Source organism: Anabrus simplex, chromosome 1 (assembly GCF_040414725.1).
Source record: "Anabrus simplex isolate iqAnaSimp1 chromosome 1, ASM4041472v1, whole genome shotgun sequence".
In the NCBI taxonomy this organism is placed as follows: domain Eukaryota; kingdom Metazoa; phylum Arthropoda; class Insecta; order Orthoptera; family Tettigoniidae; genus Anabrus; species Anabrus simplex.
In genome coordinates, this window is record NC_090265.1 from 629,141,189 (window position 1) to 629,157,668 (window position 16,480).

The window sequence follows — 16,480 nt, forward strand, 5'->3', positions numbered from 1 at the left end:
TCCAAACTGAACACGTGAATTTATGATCCATACCTGTGGCTTTCTAATGACGTCAAAAAAAAGAGTGTGTTTTTTTAAAGCAGTTCGCTTGCATGCCAAGATACCCTGATTGTGCAATGGTTAGCATAGTTGCCTTCCAAGCAGTGGATGTGGGTTCTATTCCAGGCCATTGCACACCATTGACATATTCGATACCATGACACTCTCCATAAGTAATTTGTAACCTGAACACGTGCATTTATGATACATACCTGCAGCTTTCGTAAACGTTACTAAAGAAGAACTTGTGTACTAAACTATTTCGCTTACGTGCCGATGTGCGATGGTGGTGTAATGATGAGCATACGTGCCTACCAAGCAGTTGATCCGGGTTCGATTCCCGGCCATCGCACACTTTTAGGATCTTCGGTTCCATTACAATCGGCGGGACTATCTTAGAAACTGAATACGTGAATTTATGATACATACCTGTGGCTTTCTCGTGACGTCACAAAAAAAAGGTGTGTTTTAAAGCAGAATGCTCGCATGCCAAGTTGCGCAGATTATGTAATGGTGACCATAGTCGCCTTCCAAGCGTTTGATCCAGGTTCCATTCCCGGCCATCCAACACTCTTAAGATCTTCTGTTCCGTGACACTCATCGAGAGTACCTTCGAAGCTGAACACGTAAATTTGTTATACATAACTCTAGCCTTCTTGTGACGTCACTAAAGAAGAATTTGTGTATTAATGGAGTCCGCTCGGACGCCAAAGTGCGATGGTGGTGTGATGGTGAGCATAGTTGCCTTCCAAGCAGTTGATCCGGGTTCGATTCCCGGCCATCGTTCTTTTAAGATATTTGATACCATGTTACTCTCCGAGAGTACCTTCGAAGCTGTTCACTTGAATTTATGATACAAACTTATAGCTTTCGGGTGACGTCGCTAAGGAAGCATTTCTGTGTTTAAGTACTTCGCACGCGTGTCAACGCGCGATGGTGGTGTTATGGTGAGCATAGTTGCCTTCCAAGCAGTTGATCCGCGTTCGATTCCCAGCCATCGCAAGATATTTAGATCTTCGGTACATTTACACTCGGCGGGACTAACATCCAAACTGAACACGCGAATTTATGATACATACCTGTGGCTATCTAATGACGTCACTAAAAAGAGGGTGTTTTTTAAAGCAGTTCGCTTGCATGCCATGTTACCCTGATTGTGCAATGGTTATCATATTTGCCTTGCAGGCAGTGGATGTGGGTTCGATTCCAGGCCATCGCACACCATTGACATATTCGATACCATGACACTCTCCATAAGTAATTTGTAACCCGAACACGTGAATTTATGATACATACCGTCAGCTTTCGTAAACGTTACTAAAGAAGAACTTGTGTACTAAACAATTTCGCTTACGCGCCTATGTGCGATTTTGGTGTAATGGTGAGCATAGTTGCCTTCCAAGCAGTTCATCCAGGTTCGAATCCCGGCCATCGCACACTTTTAGGATCTTCGGTTCCATTACAATCGGCGGGACTATCTTAGAAACTGAACACGTAAATTTATGACACATAATTCTAGCTTTCATGTGACGTCACTAAAGAAGAATTTGTGTATTAATGAAGTCCGCTCTGACGCCAACGTGCGATGGTGGTGTAATGGTGAGGATAGTTGCCTTCCAAGCAGTTGATCCGGGTTCGATTCCCGGCCATCGCACACTTCTAAGATACTTGATACCATGTTACTCTCCGAGAGTACCTTCGAAGCTGTTCACGTGAATTTATGATAAAACCTGCAGCTTTCGGGTGACGTCACTAAAGAAGAACTTGTGTACTAAAGCAGTTCGCTCACTTGCCTGTGTGCGATGGTGGTGTAATGGTGAGCATAGTTGCCTTCCAAGCAGTTGATCCGGGTTCGATTCCCGGCCATCGCACGATTTTAAGATCTTCGGTACATTTACACTCGGCGGGACTAACATCCAAACTGAACACGTGAATTTATGATCCATACCTGTGGCTTTCTAATGACGTCACTAAAAAGAGGGTGTTTTTTAAAGCAGTTCGATTGCATGCCATGTTACCCTGATGGTGCAATGGTTTGCATAGTTGGTTTCCAAGCAGTGGATGTGGGTTCTATTCCAGGCCATTGCACACCATTGACATATTCGATACCATGACACTCTCCATAAGTAATTTGTGACCTGAACACGTGCATTTATAATACATACCAGGAGCTTTCGTAAACGTTACTAAAGAAGAACTTGTGTACTAAACTATTTCGCTTACGTGCCCATGTGCGATGGTGGTGTAATGGTGAGCATACTTGCCTTCCAAGCAGTGGATGTGGGTTCGATTCCAGGCCATCGCACACCATTGACATATTCGATACCATGACACTCTCCATAAGTAATTTGTAACCTGAACACGTGAATTTATGATACATACCTGCAGCTTTCGTAAACGTTACTAAAGAAGAACTTGTGTACTAAACTATTTCGCTTACGTGCCCATGTGCGATGGTGGTGTAATGGTGAGCATAGTTGCCTTCCAAGCAGTTCATCCGGGTTCGATTCCCGGCCATCGCACACGTTTAAGATACTTGATACCATGTTACACTCCGAGAGTACCTTCCAAGCTGTTCACGTGAATTTATGATAAAACCTGCAGCTTACGGGTGACGTCACTAAAGAAGAACGTGTGTACTAAAGCAGTTCGCTCACTTGCCTGTGTGCGATGGTGGTGTAATGGTGAGCATAGTTGCCTTCCAAGCAGTTTATCCGGGTTCGATTCCCGGCCATCGCGCACCTTTAAGATACTTGATACCATGTTACTCTCCGAGAGTACCTTCGAAGCTGTTCACGTGAATTTATGATAAAACCTGCAGCTTTCGGGTGACGTCACTAAAGAAGAACTTGTGTACTAAAGCAGTTCGCCGACTTGCCTGTGTGCGATGGTGGTGTAATGGTGAGCATAGTTGCCTTCCAAGCAGTTGATCCGGGTTCGATTCCCGGCCATCGCACGATTTTAAGATCTTCGGTACATTTACACTCGGCGGGACTAACATCCAAACTGAACACGTGAATTTAGGATACATACCTGTGGCTTTCTAATAACGTCACTAAAAAGAGGGTGTTTTTTTAAAACAGTTCGCTTGCATGCCATGTTACCCTGATTGTGCAATGGTTAGCATAGTTGCCTTCCAAGCAGTGGATGTGGGTTCTATTCCAGGCCATTGCACACCATTGACATATTCGATACCATGACACTCTCCATAAGTAATTTGTAACCTGAACACGTGCATTTATGATACATACCTGCAGCTTTCGTAAACGTTACTAAAGAAGAACTTGTGTACTAAACTATTTCGCTTACGTGCCCATGTGCGATGGTGGTGTAATGATGAGCATACTTGCCTTCCAAGCAGTTGATCCGGGTTCGATTCCCGGCCATCGCACACTTTTAGGATCTTCAGTTCCATTACAATCGGCGGGACTATCTTAGAAACTGAATACGTGAATTTATGATACATACCTGTGGCTTTCTGGTGACGTCACAAAAAAAAGGTGTGTTTTAAGGCAGAATGCTCGCATGCCAAGTTGCGCAGATTATGTAATGGTGACCATAGTTGCCTTCCAAGCGTTTGATCCGGGTTCGATTCCCGGCCATCCCACACTCTTAAGATCTTCGGTTCCGTTACACTCATCGAGAGTACCTTCGAAGCTGAACACGTAAATTCGTTATACATAACCCTAGCTTTCTTGTGACGTCACTAAAGAAGAATTTGTGTATTAATGGAGTCCGCTCCGACGCCAACGTGCGATGGTGGTGTGATGGTGAGCGTAGTTGCCTTCCAAGCAGTTGATCCGGGTTCGATTCCCGGCCATCGTTCTTTTAAGATATTTGATACCATGTTTCCCTCCGAGAGTACCTTCGAAGCTGTTCACTTGAATTTATGATACAAACTTATAGCTTTCGGGTGACGTCGCTAAGGAAGCATTTGTGTGTTTAAGTACTTCGCTCGCGTGTCAACGCGCGATGGTGGTGTTATGGTGAGCATAGTTGCCTTCCAAACAGTTGAGCCGGGTTCGATTCTCGGCCATCGCACGGTTTTAAGATCTTCGGTACATTTACACTCGGCGGGACTAACATCCATACTGAACACGCGAATTTATGATACATACCTGTGGCTTTCTAATGACGTCACTAAAAAGAGGGTTTTTTTTAAAGCAGTTCGCTTGCATGCCATGTTACCCTGATTGTGCAATGGTTAGCATAGTTGCCTTCCAAGCAGTGGATGTGGGTTCTATTCCAGGCCATCGCACACCATTGACATATTCGATACCATGACACTCTCCATAAGTAATTTGTAACCTGAACACGTGCATTTATGATACATACCTGCAGGTTTCGTAAACGTTAGTATAGAAGAACTTGTGTACGAAACTATTTCGCTTACGTGCCCATGTGCGATGGTGGTGTAGTGGTGAGCATGCTTGCCTTCCAAGCAGTTCATCCGGGTTCGATTCCCGGCCATCGCACACTTTTAGGATCTTCGGTTCCATTACAATCGGCGGGACTATCTTAGAAACTGAACACGTAAATTTATGACACATAACTCTAGCTTTCTTGTGACGTCACTAAAGAAGAATTTGTGTATTAATGAAGTCCGCTCTGCCGTCAACGTGCGATGGTGGTGTAATGGTGAGCGTAGTTGCCTTCCAAGCAGTTGATCCGGGTTCGATTCCCGGCCATCGCACACTATTAAGATACTTGATACCATGTTACTCTCCGAGAGTACCTTCGAAGCTGTTCACGTGAAGTGATGATAAAACGTGCCGCTTTCGGGTGACGTCACTAAAGAAGAACATGTGTACTAAAGCAGTTCGCTCACTTGCCTATGTGCGATGGTGGTGTAATGGTCAGCATAGTTGCCTTCCAAGCAGTTGATCCGGGTTCGATTCCCGGCCATCGCACACTTTTAGGATCTTCGGTTCCATTACAATCGGCGGGACTATCTTAGAAACTGAATACGTGAATTTATGATACGTACCTGTGGCTTTCTGGTGACGTCACTAAAAAAAAGGTGTGTTTTAAGGCAGAATGCTCGCATGCCAAGTTGCGCAGATTTTGTAATGGTGACCATAGTTGCCTTCCAAGCGTTTGATCCGGGTTCGATTCCCGGCCATCCCACACTCTTAAGATCTTCGGTTCCGTTACACTCATCGAGAGTACCTTCGAAGCTGAACACGTAAATTTGTTATACATAACTCTAGCTTTCTTGTGACGTCACTAAAGAGGAATGTGTGTATTAATGGAGTCCGCTCCGACGCCAACGTGCGATGGTGGTGTGATGGTGAGCATAGTTGCCTTCCAAGCAGTTCATCCGGGTTCGATTCCCGGCCATCGCACACTTTTAAGATACTTGATACCATGTTACACTCCGAGAGTACCTTCGAAGCTATTCACGTGAATTTATGACAAAACCTGCAGCTTTCGGGTGACGTCACTAATGAAGAACTTGTGTACTAAAGCAGTTCGCCGACTTGCCTGTGTGCGAAGGTGGTGTAATGGTGAGCATAGTTGCCTTCCAAGCAGTTGATCCGGGTTCGATTCACGGCCATCGCACGATTTTAAGATCTTCGGTACATTTACACTCGGCGGGACTAACATCCAAACTGAACACGTGAATTTATGATCCATACCTGTGGCTTTCTAATGACGTCACTAAAAAGAGGGTGTTTTTTAAAGCAGTTCGATTGCATGCCATGTTACCCTGATGGTGCAATGGTTTGCATAGTTGGTTTCCAAGCAGTGGATGTGGGTTCTATTCCAGGCCATTGCACACCATTGACATATTCGATACCATGACACTCTCCATAAGTAATTTGTGACCTGAACACGTGCATTTATAATACATACCAGCAGCTTTCGTAAACGTTACTAAAGAAGAACTTGTGTACTAAACTATTTCGCTTACGTGCCCATGTGCGATGGTGGTGTAATGGTGAGCATACTTGCCTTCCAAGCAGTGGATGTGGGATCGATTCCAGGCCATCGCACACCATTGACATATTCGATACCATGACACTCTCCATAAGTAATTTGTAACCTGAACACGTGAATTTATGATACATACCTGCAGCTTTCGTAAACGTTACTAAAGAAGAACTTGTGTACTAAACTATTTCGCTTACGTGCCCATGTGCGATGGTGGTGTAATGGTGAGCATAGTTGCCTTCCAAGCAGTTCATCCGGGTTCGATTCCCGGCCATCGCACACGTTTAAGATACTTGATACCATGTTACACTCCGAGAGTACCTTCCAAGCTGTTCACGTGAATTTATGATAAAACCTGCAGCTTTCGGGTGACGTCACTAAAGAAGAACGTGTGTACTAAAGCAGTTCGCTCACTTGCCTGTGTGCGATGGTGGTGTAATGGTGAGCATAGTTGCCTTCCAAGCAGTTTATCCGGGTTCGATTCCCGGCCATCGCGCACCTTTAAGATACTTGATACCATGTTACTCTCCGAGAGTACCTTCGAAGCTGTTCACGTGAATTTATGATAAAACCTGCAGCTTTCGGGTGACGTCACTAAAGAAGAACTTGTGTACTAAAGCAGTTCGCCGACTTGCCTGTGTGCGATGGTGGTGTAATGGTGAGCATAGTTGCCTTCCAAGCAGTTGATCCGGGTTCGATTCCCGGCCATCGCACGATTTTAAGATCTTCGGTACATTTACACTCGGCGGGACTAACATCCAAACTGAACACGTGAATTTAGGATACATACCTGTGGCTTTCTAATAACGTCACTAAAAAGAGGGTGTTTTTTTAAAACAGTTCGCTTGCATGCCATGTTACCCTGATTGTGCAATGGTTAGCATAGTTGCCTTCCAAGCAGTGGATGTGGGTTCTATTCCAGGCCATTGCACACCATTGACATATTCGATACCATGACACTCTCCATAAGTAATTTGTAACCTGAACACGTGCATTTATGATACATACCTGCAGCTTTCGTAAACGTTACTAAAGAAGAACTTGTGTACTAAACTATTTCGCTTACGTGCCCATGTGCGATGGTGGTGTAATGATGAGCATACTTGCCTTCCAAGCAGTTGATCCGGGTTCGATTCCCGGCCATCGCACACTTTTAGGATCTTCAGTTCCATTACAATCGGCGGGACTATCTTAGAAACTGAATACGTGAATTTATGATACATACCTGTGGCTTTCTGGTGACGTCACAAAAAAAAGGTGTGTTTTAAGGCAGAATGCTCGCATGCCAAGTTGCGCAGATTATGTAATGGTGGCCATAGTTGCCTTCCAAGCGTTTGATCCGGGTTCGATTCCCGGCCATCCCACACTCTTAAGATCTTCGGTTCCGTTACACTCATCGAGAGTACCTTCGAAGCTGAACACGTAAATTCGTTATACATAACCCTAGCTTTCTTGTGACGTCACTAAAGAAGAATTTGTGTATTAATGGAGTCCGCTCCGACGCCAACGTGCGATGGTGGTGTGATGGTGAGCGTAGTTGCCTTCCAAGCAGTTGATCCGGGTTCGATTCCCGGCCATCGTTCTTTTAAGATATTTGATACCATGTTTCCCTCCGAGAGTACCTTCGAAGCTGTTCACTTGAATTTATGATACAAACTTATAGCTTTCGGGTGACGTCGCTAAGGAAGCATTTGTGTGTTTAAGTACTTCGCTCGCGTGTCAACGCGCGATGGTGGTGTTATGGTGAGCATAGTTGCCTTCCAAACAGTTGAGCCGGGTTCGATTCTCGGCCATCGCACGGTTTTAAGATCTTCGGTACATTTACACTCGGCGGGACTAACATCCAAACTGAACACGCGAATTTATGATACATACCTGTGGCTTTCTAATGACGTCACTAAAAAGAGGGTTTTTTTTAAAGCAGTTCGCTTGCATGCCATGTTACCCTGATTGTGCAATGGTTAGCATAGTTGCCTTCCAAGCAGTGGATGTGGGTTCTATTCCAGGCCATCGCACACCATTGACATATTCGATACCATGACACTCTCCATAAGTAATTTGTAACCTGAACACGTGCATTTATGATACATACCTGCAGCTTTCGTAAACGTTAGTATAGAAGAACTTGTGTACGAAACTATTTCGCTTACGTGCCCATGTGCGATGGTGGTGTAGTGGTGAGCATGCTTGCCTTCCAAGCAGTTCATCCGGGTTCGATTCCCGGCCATCGCACACTTTTAGGATCTTCGGTTCCATTACAATCGGCGGGACTATCTTAGAAACTGAACACGTAAATTTATGACACATAACTCTAGCTTTCTTGTGACGTCACTAAAGAAGAATTTGTGTATTAATGAAGTCCGCTCTGCCGTCAACGTGCGATGGTGGTGTAATGGTGAGCGTAGTTGCCTTCCAAGCAGTTGATCCGGGTTCGATTCCCGGCCATCGCACACTATTAAGATACTTGATACCATGTTACTCTCCGAGAGTACCTTCGAAGTTGTTCACGTGAAGTGATGATAAAACGTGCCGCTTTCGGGTGACGTCACTAAAGAAGAACATGTGTACTAAAGCAGTTCGCTCACTTGCCTATGTGCGATGGTGGTGTAATGGTCAGCATAGTTGCCTTCCAAGCAGTTGATCCGGGTTCGATTCCCGGCCATCGCACACTTTTAGGATCTTCGGTTCCATTACAATCGGCGGGACTATCTTAGAAACTGAATACGTGAATTTATGATACGTACCTGTGGCTTTCTGGTGACGTCACTAAAAAAAAGGTGTGTTTTAAGGCAGAATGCTCGCATGCCAAGTTGCGCAGATTTTGTAATGGTGACCATAGTTGCCTTCCAAGCGTTTGATCCGGGTTCGATTCCCGGCCATCCCACACTCTTAAGATCTTCGGTTCCGTTACACTCATCGAGAGTACCTTCGAAGCTGAACACGTAAATTTGTTATACATAACTCTAGCTTTCTTGTGATGTCACTAAAGAGGAATGTGTGTATTAATGGAGTCCGCTCCGACGCCAACGTGCGATGGTGGTGTGATGGTGAGCATAGTTGCCTTCCAAGCAGTTCATCCGGGTTCGATTCCCGGCCATCGCACACTTTTAAGATACTTGATACCATGTTACACTCCGAGAGTACCTTCGAAGCTATTCACGTGAATTTATGACAAAACCTGCAGCTTTCGGGTGACGTCACTAAAGAAGAACTTGTGTACTAAAGCAGTTCGCCGACTTGCCTGTGTGCGAAGGTGGTGTAATGGTGAGCATAGTTGCCTTCCAAGCAGTTGATCCGGGTTCGATTCACGGCCATCGCAAGATTTTAAGATCTTCGGTACATTTACACTCGGCGCGACTAACATCCAAACTGAACACGCCAATTTATGATACATACCTGTGGCATTCTAATGACGTCACTAAAAAGACGGCGTTTTTTAAAGCAGTTCGCTTGCATGCCATGTTACCCTGATTGTGCAATGGTTAGCATAGTTGCCTTCCAAGCAGTGGATGTGGGTTCGATTCCAGGCCATCGCACACCATTGACATATTCGATACCATGACACTCTCCATAAGTAATTTGTAACCTGAACACGTGAATTTATGATACATACCTTCAGCTTTCGTAAACGTTACTAAAGAAGATCTTGTGTACTAAACTATTTCGCTTACCTGCCTATGTGCGATGGTGGTGTTATGGTGAGCATAGTTGCTCTTCCAAGCACTTGATCCGGGTTCGATTCCCGGCCATCGCACACTTTTAGGATCTTCGGTTCCATTACAATCGGCGGGACTATCTTAGAAACTGAACACGTAAATTTATGACACATAACTCTAGCTTTCTTGTGACGTCACTAAAGAAGAATTTGTGTGTTAATGAAGTCCGCTCTGACGCCTACGTGCGATGGTGGTGTAATGGTGAGCATAGTTGCCTTCCAAGCAGTTGGTCCGGGTTCGATTCTCGGCCATCGCACGATTTTAAGATCTTCGGTACATTTACACTCGGCGGGACTAACATCCAAACTGAACACGTGAATTTATGATCCATACCTGTGGCTTTCTAGTGACGTCACTAAAAAGAGGGTGTTTTTTTAAAGCATTTCGCTTGCATGCCATCTTACCCTGATTGTGCAATGGTTAGCATAGTTGCCTTCCAAGCAGTGGATGTGGGTTCTATTCCAGGCCATCGCACACCATTGACATATTCGATACCATGACACTCTCCATAAGTAATTTGTAACCTGAACACGTGCATTTATGATACATACCTGCAGCTTTCGTAAACGTTACTAAAGAAGAACTTATGTACTAAACTATTTCGCTTACGTGCCCATGTGCGATGGTGGTGTAATGGTGAGCATACTTATCTTCCAAGCAGTTGATCCGGGTTCGATTCCCGGCCATCGCACACTTTTAGGATCTTCGGTTCCATTACAATCGGCGGGACTATCTTAGAAACTGAATACGTGAATTTATGATACATACCTGTGGCTTTCTGGTGACGTCACTAAAAAAAGGTGTGTTTTAAAGCAGAATGCTCGCATGCCCAGTTTCGCAGATTTTGTAATGGTGACCATAGTTGCCTTCCAAGCGTTTGATCCGGGTTCGATTCCCGGCCATCCCACACTTTTAGGATCTTCGGTTCCATTACAATCGGCGGGACTATCTTAGAAACTGAACACATGAACTTATGATAAATACCTGTGGCTTTCCGGTGACATCACTAACAATAAGTGGTGTTTTAAGTGGCCTGGGAAGTGTGAAAATGTAAAAAATTGCAAATTTTGTTATATTGCAAAATTATTCCAGGGAGTTTCCTGAATAAAATGATATATATATACATCAAGTATATTGCTGCATCATTTGTGCTGTATAAAATTGTCCCGGGCGGTACACCTCCACAATGCTAATTCAAATATTGCGCCAGTTTAAACTCCTCTGCAGGAGAACGCCTGAACTTTAAAAAAACTGTACTAATTCAATGGTTTCTCGAAAGATGTCACCACAGTAATGTTTGGTAATTTTGCAGTGTTGAACGGTGTCTATTTCGACTTGTGTTTGTTTCATCTGGATCAAGAAGTTTGGACGTTCCCTAACAGATATCTCTAAAAAACTATAATCACGCACTCTGGTGTAAAGGAATGAACTGTCCTGAAGAAATTTAACTTTCGTAAGTTTTGTTTTCGCTAAATTTTGTTCTGTGGTTTGAGAGTTGGCAATGTTAATCCTTTCTTTCCGCCTGCTTTGAAATTAGCCAATCCCGAATTTCTTAAATTAATTTTCGGCCAATCGGGGCTTTCTTCCCCAACCTTCTCTGTGACTGTATTCTGTTACCAATAAACTGCTGTGGGTGTGTCTTATCATTCATGAAAGGTCTCGAATGTTCCACGAGGGTATATAAACTGCTGATTTTCTGGTCTCCTGGCCACTTCAGTAACATCTCTCCTAGTGTGATTATGTAGCAGGGGGCGAGAAGCGCCTGTTTCTTCGGGCAGCAGTTCATCCATAAGGTAATGACCATTTAACAACTTCATTTCTCGCTAGCTCATCAGTTTAACCCTCGGGGCAGGTTCGAAAACTTTTCTCATGTAACCTATCTTTAAAATGTAATAAACACTTGGTAAAACTTCGTCTCTTTAACTATAAATTGGGATAGAGAGTGCTAAACCTTCTCGAGCCCCCACTCCTATTGTTTTGAAGTGACTTTGTTTTCACAACCGTTTCTTCCTTTCTTAATGTAATACAAGTCACCTCTTTAGTATGGGATTAGCCCTTGTGTATGCGGGCTAGTGCCAAGTAGGTTTTAAAAGTGTATTAGGAGTGCAAGTTACGCCTCCAGTCAAGTTGGTATTTTGGGCCATGTAATTAACCTGCTTCTTTACTGAATAGGCCCAGTAGGTTGGGTATTTATTACTCCTGTTCTTGGTATGCCTTGAGGGCAGTTTGAAGTATAGTTTATTGTGGCCTTTGGTGGGCTTGAACCTTGAGAGCGGGTTTGCTCTTTCTTAAAAGTGGATTTTCTGTGTGCCTCGAGGAGGCTTTACTGGGTAATTGGGAGCAAGTGCTCTTGGCATGATTGGGGTTTTCTGCCCCTTTTTTGAACCTTGTATATAGGTAAAGTTGGGCTCATTGCTCAAGGATTGTGATTCTGGGGCTCGATGCCCAAATCCTGTAACAAACTGTAATTGTACTTTCTTAATTTGTTGATATGCTACTTGGTACGTGTTATATTCTGTTATTTATTTATCTTGAAAAGAAAATATAACCTTTGTTTAAGTTTTAAATTTACCTTAATTTCGTAAGTTGAGACCTATTCCCGCCCGCACCTACTTTCACCTCTGCTGTTCCACAGATACCTCGGAACAAAAATATTTAAAGAGGACGTGCGTCATTCAGTTCAGTAGTGCCACGCCCCTCCTTACAGACTTTGCTTTTCTCTGAAAGTGTGGTGTTGAAACTCCTTGGGAATTTTTGTTTACGCACGTAGTTATGTTGGCAACGTGTCCTGTGTCTGCATTTTGCTTTTCATTTGTCTGAATTTTGTTCATTGGGAATGATTGTTTATAAACAGCAACAGTTATTAGGTATTACTTTTGTAACTTAATTTGCTAGTGGTGTTTTCTTTCCAAGTGTACTTTAGAAGTTACTTAACAAGGCCGAGAAGGAGTAGACTGTTTAAAAAGCGAAAATTCTGCGGCAATAAGCATTTAAATACTAGTAGTAATGACGATAATCTGTGCACGTCTTCTAACCTACAAATACAGCATGCTGAAATTTAATATTGAACAAAGGTATGCATTTATGAGGGTTGCACACTTCCCAGGCACCTTAAAGCAGATTGCTCGCATGCCAAATGGCGCTGATTGTGTAATGGTGACCATAGTTGCCTTCCAAGCGGTTGATCCCGGTTCGATTCCCTTCCATACCACACTCCTAAGATCTTCGGTTCGTTACACTCACCGAGAGTACCTTCGAAGCTGAACACGTAAATTTATGATACATAACTCTAGCTTTCTTGTGACGTCACTAAAGAAGAATTTGTGTATTAATGTAGTCCCCCCGACGCCAACGTTCGATGGTGGTGTAATGGTTACCATAGATGCCTTCCAAGCGGTTGATCCGGCTTCGATTCCCGGCCATGCCACACTCTTAAGATCTTCGGTTCCTTTACACTCACCGGGAGTAACTTCGAAATTGAACACGTGACTTTATATTACATACCTGTGGCTTTCTGGTGACGTCACTAAAGACGAATTTGTGTATTAATGAAGTCCGCTCCGACGCCATCGTGTGATGGTGCTGTAATGGTGAGCATAGTTGCCTTCCAAGCAGTTGATCCGGGTTTGATTCCCAGCCATCACACTCGTATAAAATATTCGATACCAGGTCACTCTACGAGAGAATCTTCGTAACCGAACACGTGACTTTATGATACATACCTGTAGCTTTCTGGTGACGTCACTAAGGAAGAGTTTGTGTATTAATGTAGTCCGCCCCGACGCCAACGTGCGATGGTGTTGTAATGGTGAGCATAATTGCCTTCCAAGCAGTTGATCCGAGTTCGATTCCCGGCCATCGCACACTTTTATGATCGTCGGTACCAATACGCTCTGCGGGAGTAACTTCGAAATTGAACACGTTACTTTAAATTACATACCTGTGGCTTTCTGGTGACGTCCCTAAAAATGAGGTGTTTTTTAAAGCAGTTCGCTTGCATGCCAAGTTGCCCTGATTGTGTAATGGTTAGCATAGTTGCCTTCCAAGCAGTGGATATGGTTCGATTCCAGGCCATCGCACACCATTGACATATTCGATACCATGACACTCATCATCATCATCATCATCTGTTTACCCTCCAGGTTCGGTTTTTCCCTCGGACTTAGCGAGGGATCCCACCTCTACCGCCTCAAGGGCAGTGTCCTGGAGCTTCAGACTCTTGGTCGGGGGATACAACTGGGGAGTATGACCAGTACCTCGCCCAGGCGGCCTCACCTGCTATGCTGAACAGGGGCCTTGAGGAGGGATGGGAAGATTGGAAGGGATAGGCAAGGAAGAGGGAAGGAAGCGGCCGTGGCCTTAAGTTAGGTACCATCCCGGCATTTGCCTGGAGGAGAAGTGGGAAACCACGGAAAACCACTTCCAGGATGGCTGAGGAGGGAATCGAACCCACCTCTACTCAGTTGACCTCCCGAGGCTGAGTGGACCCCGTTCCAGCCCTCGTACCACTTTTCAAATTTCGTGGCAGAGTCGGGAATCGAACCCGGACCTCCGGGGGTGGCAGCTAATCACGCTAACCACTACACCACAGAGGCGGACACCATGACACTCTCCGAGAGTAATTTGTAACCTGAACACGTGAATTTATGATACATACCTGCAGCTTTCGTAAACGTTACTAAAGAAGAACTTGTGTACTAAACTATTTCACTCCCGTGCCTATGTGCGATGGTGGTGTAATGATGAGCATAGTTGCCTTCCAAGCAGTTGATCCGGGTTCGATTCCCGGCCATCGCACACTTTTAAGATCTTCGGTTCCATTACAATCGGCGGGACTATCTTAGAAACTGAACACATGAATTTATGATACATACCTGTGGCTTTCTGGTGACGTCACTAAAAAGGTGTTTTTTAAAGCAGTTCGCTTGCATGCAAAGTTGCGCTGACTGTGTAATTGTTACAATAGTTGCCTTCCAAGCAGTTGATCCGGGATCGATTAACGGCCGTCGCACTCGTCTAAAATATTCGATACATCGTCACTCTACGAGAGCAACTTCAAAACTGAACACGTGAATTTATGATACATACCTGTAGCTTTCTGGTGACGTCACTAAGGAAGAATTTGTGTATTAAAGTAGTTCACTCGCGTGCAACGTGCGATGGTGGTGTAATGGTGAGCATTGTTGTCATCCAAGCAGTGGATGTGGATTCGTTTCTAGGCCATCGCACACCATTGACATATTCGATACGATGACACTCCGAGAGTAATTTGTAACCTAAACACGTGAATTTATGATACATACCTGTAGATTTCGTCCGCCTCTGTGGTGTAGTGGTTAGCGTGATTAGCTGCCACCCCCGGAGGCCCGGGTTCGATTCCCGGCTCTGCCACGAAATTTGAAAAGTGGTACGAGGGCTGGAACGGGGTCCACTCAGCCTCGGGAGGTCAACTGAATAAAGGTGGGTTCGATTCCCACCTCAGCCATCCTGGAAGTGGTTTTCCGTGGTTTCCCACTTCTCCTCCATGCGAATGCCGGGATGGTACCTAACTTAAGGCCACGGCCGCTTCCTTCCCTCTTCCTTGCCTCTCCCTTCCAATCTTCCCATCCCTCCACAAGGCCCCTGTTCAGCATAGCTGGTGAGGCCGCCTGGGCGAGGTACTGGTCATACACCCCAGTTGTATTCCCCGACCAAGTGTCTGAAGCTCCAGGACACTGCCCTTGAGGCGGTAGAGGTGGAATCCCTCGCTAAGTCCGAGGGAAAAACCGAACCTGGAGGGTAAACAGATGATGATGATGATGATGACCTGTAGATTTCGTAAACGTTACTAAAGAAGAACTTGTGTTCTTAAGTAATTCGCTCACTTGCGATGGTGGTGTAAAGGTGAGCATATCTGCCTTCCAAGCGTTTGATCCGGATTCGATTCCCGGCCATCCCACACTCTTAAGATCTTCGGTTCCGTTACACTCATCGAGAGTACCTTCGAAGCTGAACACGTAAATTTATTATACGCTAGCAAGATACCCGTTCTTCGCTACGGTATTATACTGAAATTTATAGTTGAATGGATATCAATTTATATATAATCCGTCAAAATTCGAGATCTGACTCGTTTTCTGAGAGATTGCGTCAAGTTCCCTCCGATTTTTCAATCTTTCGTTCCAGCAATCGATTTCGTACTTCCCGGTCTAGGACCACGTATTCTACCCGGTCAGTTCGTTCCCTAAATGTTTGCCATCTTTTCCTATAAACATTTTTAATATGGATCAATTTCTCTAGGAGATTCGGCGTGGTGTCTTCTTGGGTGCCTTGACAGTACTGAACCCGCAGCCGGACTGCATTTGTAGTCATTACCCGTCCAGACCCGTTTCCAGCGCGGTCCGCACATTTGACGACGGTCCAGAATATTATTATTATTATTATTATTATTATTATTATTATTATTATTATTATTATTATTATTATTATTATTATTATTATTATTATTATTATGGATGTTCTGGACCCCACAGCAAGATGCAAGACCGCAAATTGGCGGTAAATTCCATCTGCTGCCATTGTCATTTTTGAGCACCATTGTCGCGCATAGGCAAGTACGCGAAATTTCTGGAGATACGAATGACATACTTCCGTGCATTATTGACCTTATTATAGAGGTGAACAATTGCACGGTCAATCTCATTCCTATCGATTATTTCAAATGTGTTAAATTTTTTATTTAAATGCCAGAAGAATCTACTTTAATCTAAGAAGGTTCTCCAAAGGAAAAGATGGCTCTTGAAAACGAACCC

At 44.4% G+C, this 16,480-nt stretch overlaps 21 non-coding genes across 21 annotated transcripts; all 21 read left to right on the forward strand.

The window, feature by feature from the left end:
* Positions 1-753: 753 nt before the first annotated feature.
* TRNAG-UCC (transfer RNA glycine (anticodon UCC)) lies at positions 754-825 on the forward strand. The gene has a single exon. It is a non-coding gene; the product is annotated as a tRNA-Gly (tRNA).
* Positions 826-1,621: 796 nt separating this feature from the next.
* Positions 1,622-1,693, forward strand: TRNAG-UCC (transfer RNA glycine (anticodon UCC)). The gene has a single exon. It is a non-coding gene; the product is annotated as a tRNA-Gly (tRNA).
* A 145-nt stretch (positions 1,694-1,838) lies between these two features.
* TRNAG-UCC (transfer RNA glycine (anticodon UCC)) lies at positions 1,839-1,910 on the forward strand. The gene has a single exon. It is a non-coding gene; the product is annotated as a tRNA-Gly (tRNA).
* Positions 1,911-2,489: 579 nt separating this feature from the next.
* Positions 2,490-2,561, forward strand: TRNAG-UCC (transfer RNA glycine (anticodon UCC)). The gene has a single exon. It is a non-coding gene; the product is annotated as a tRNA-Gly (tRNA).
* Positions 2,562-2,706: 145 nt separating this feature from the next.
* TRNAG-UCC (transfer RNA glycine (anticodon UCC)) lies at positions 2,707-2,778 on the forward strand. Its single transcript has one exon. It is a non-coding gene; the product is annotated as a tRNA-Gly (tRNA).
* A 145-nt stretch (positions 2,779-2,923) lies between these two features.
* On the forward strand, positions 2,924-2,995 carry TRNAG-UCC (transfer RNA glycine (anticodon UCC)). The gene has a single exon. It is a non-coding gene; the product is annotated as a tRNA-Gly (tRNA).
* A 363-nt stretch (positions 2,996-3,358) lies between these two features.
* Positions 3,359-3,430, forward strand: TRNAG-UCC (transfer RNA glycine (anticodon UCC)). Its single transcript has one exon. It is a non-coding gene; the product is annotated as a tRNA-Gly (tRNA).
* Positions 3,431-4,442: 1,012 nt separating this feature from the next.
* TRNAG-UCC (transfer RNA glycine (anticodon UCC)) lies at positions 4,443-4,514 on the forward strand. The gene has a single exon. It is a non-coding gene; the product is annotated as a tRNA-Gly (tRNA).
* A 146-nt stretch (positions 4,515-4,660) lies between these two features.
* TRNAG-UCC (transfer RNA glycine (anticodon UCC)) lies at positions 4,661-4,732 on the forward strand. Its single transcript has one exon. It is a non-coding gene; the product is annotated as a tRNA-Gly (tRNA).
* Positions 4,733-4,877: 145 nt separating this feature from the next.
* TRNAG-UCC (transfer RNA glycine (anticodon UCC)) lies at positions 4,878-4,949 on the forward strand. Its single transcript has one exon. It is a non-coding gene; the product is annotated as a tRNA-Gly (tRNA).
* Positions 4,950-5,312: 363 nt separating this feature from the next.
* TRNAG-UCC (transfer RNA glycine (anticodon UCC)) lies at positions 5,313-5,384 on the forward strand. Its single transcript has one exon. It is a non-coding gene; the product is annotated as a tRNA-Gly (tRNA).
* A 796-nt stretch (positions 5,385-6,180) lies between these two features.
* Positions 6,181-6,252, forward strand: TRNAG-UCC (transfer RNA glycine (anticodon UCC)). The gene has a single exon. It is a non-coding gene; the product is annotated as a tRNA-Gly (tRNA).
* Positions 6,253-6,397: 145 nt separating this feature from the next.
* Positions 6,398-6,469, forward strand: TRNAG-UCC (transfer RNA glycine (anticodon UCC)). Its single transcript has one exon. It is a non-coding gene; the product is annotated as a tRNA-Gly (tRNA).
* Positions 6,470-6,614: 145 nt separating this feature from the next.
* Positions 6,615-6,686, forward strand: TRNAG-UCC (transfer RNA glycine (anticodon UCC)). Its single transcript has one exon. It is a non-coding gene; the product is annotated as a tRNA-Gly (tRNA).
* Positions 6,687-7,049: 363 nt separating this feature from the next.
* On the forward strand, positions 7,050-7,121 carry TRNAG-UCC (transfer RNA glycine (anticodon UCC)). Its single transcript has one exon. It is a non-coding gene; the product is annotated as a tRNA-Gly (tRNA).
* Positions 7,122-8,133: 1,012 nt separating this feature from the next.
* Positions 8,134-8,205, forward strand: TRNAG-UCC (transfer RNA glycine (anticodon UCC)). Its single transcript has one exon. It is a non-coding gene; the product is annotated as a tRNA-Gly (tRNA).
* Positions 8,206-8,351: 146 nt separating this feature from the next.
* TRNAG-UCC (transfer RNA glycine (anticodon UCC)) lies at positions 8,352-8,423 on the forward strand. Its single transcript has one exon. It is a non-coding gene; the product is annotated as a tRNA-Gly (tRNA).
* A 145-nt stretch (positions 8,424-8,568) lies between these two features.
* On the forward strand, positions 8,569-8,640 carry TRNAG-UCC (transfer RNA glycine (anticodon UCC)). The gene has a single exon. It is a non-coding gene; the product is annotated as a tRNA-Gly (tRNA).
* Positions 8,641-9,003: 363 nt separating this feature from the next.
* Positions 9,004-9,075, forward strand: TRNAG-UCC (transfer RNA glycine (anticodon UCC)). The gene has a single exon. It is a non-coding gene; the product is annotated as a tRNA-Gly (tRNA).
* Positions 9,076-9,873: 798 nt separating this feature from the next.
* Positions 9,874-9,945, forward strand: TRNAG-UCC (transfer RNA glycine (anticodon UCC)). The gene has a single exon. It is a non-coding gene; the product is annotated as a tRNA-Gly (tRNA).
* Positions 9,946-14,414: 4,469 nt separating this feature from the next.
* Positions 14,415-14,486, forward strand: TRNAG-UCC (transfer RNA glycine (anticodon UCC)). Its single transcript has one exon. It is a non-coding gene; the product is annotated as a tRNA-Gly (tRNA).
* Positions 14,487-16,480: the final 1,994 nt, after the last annotated feature.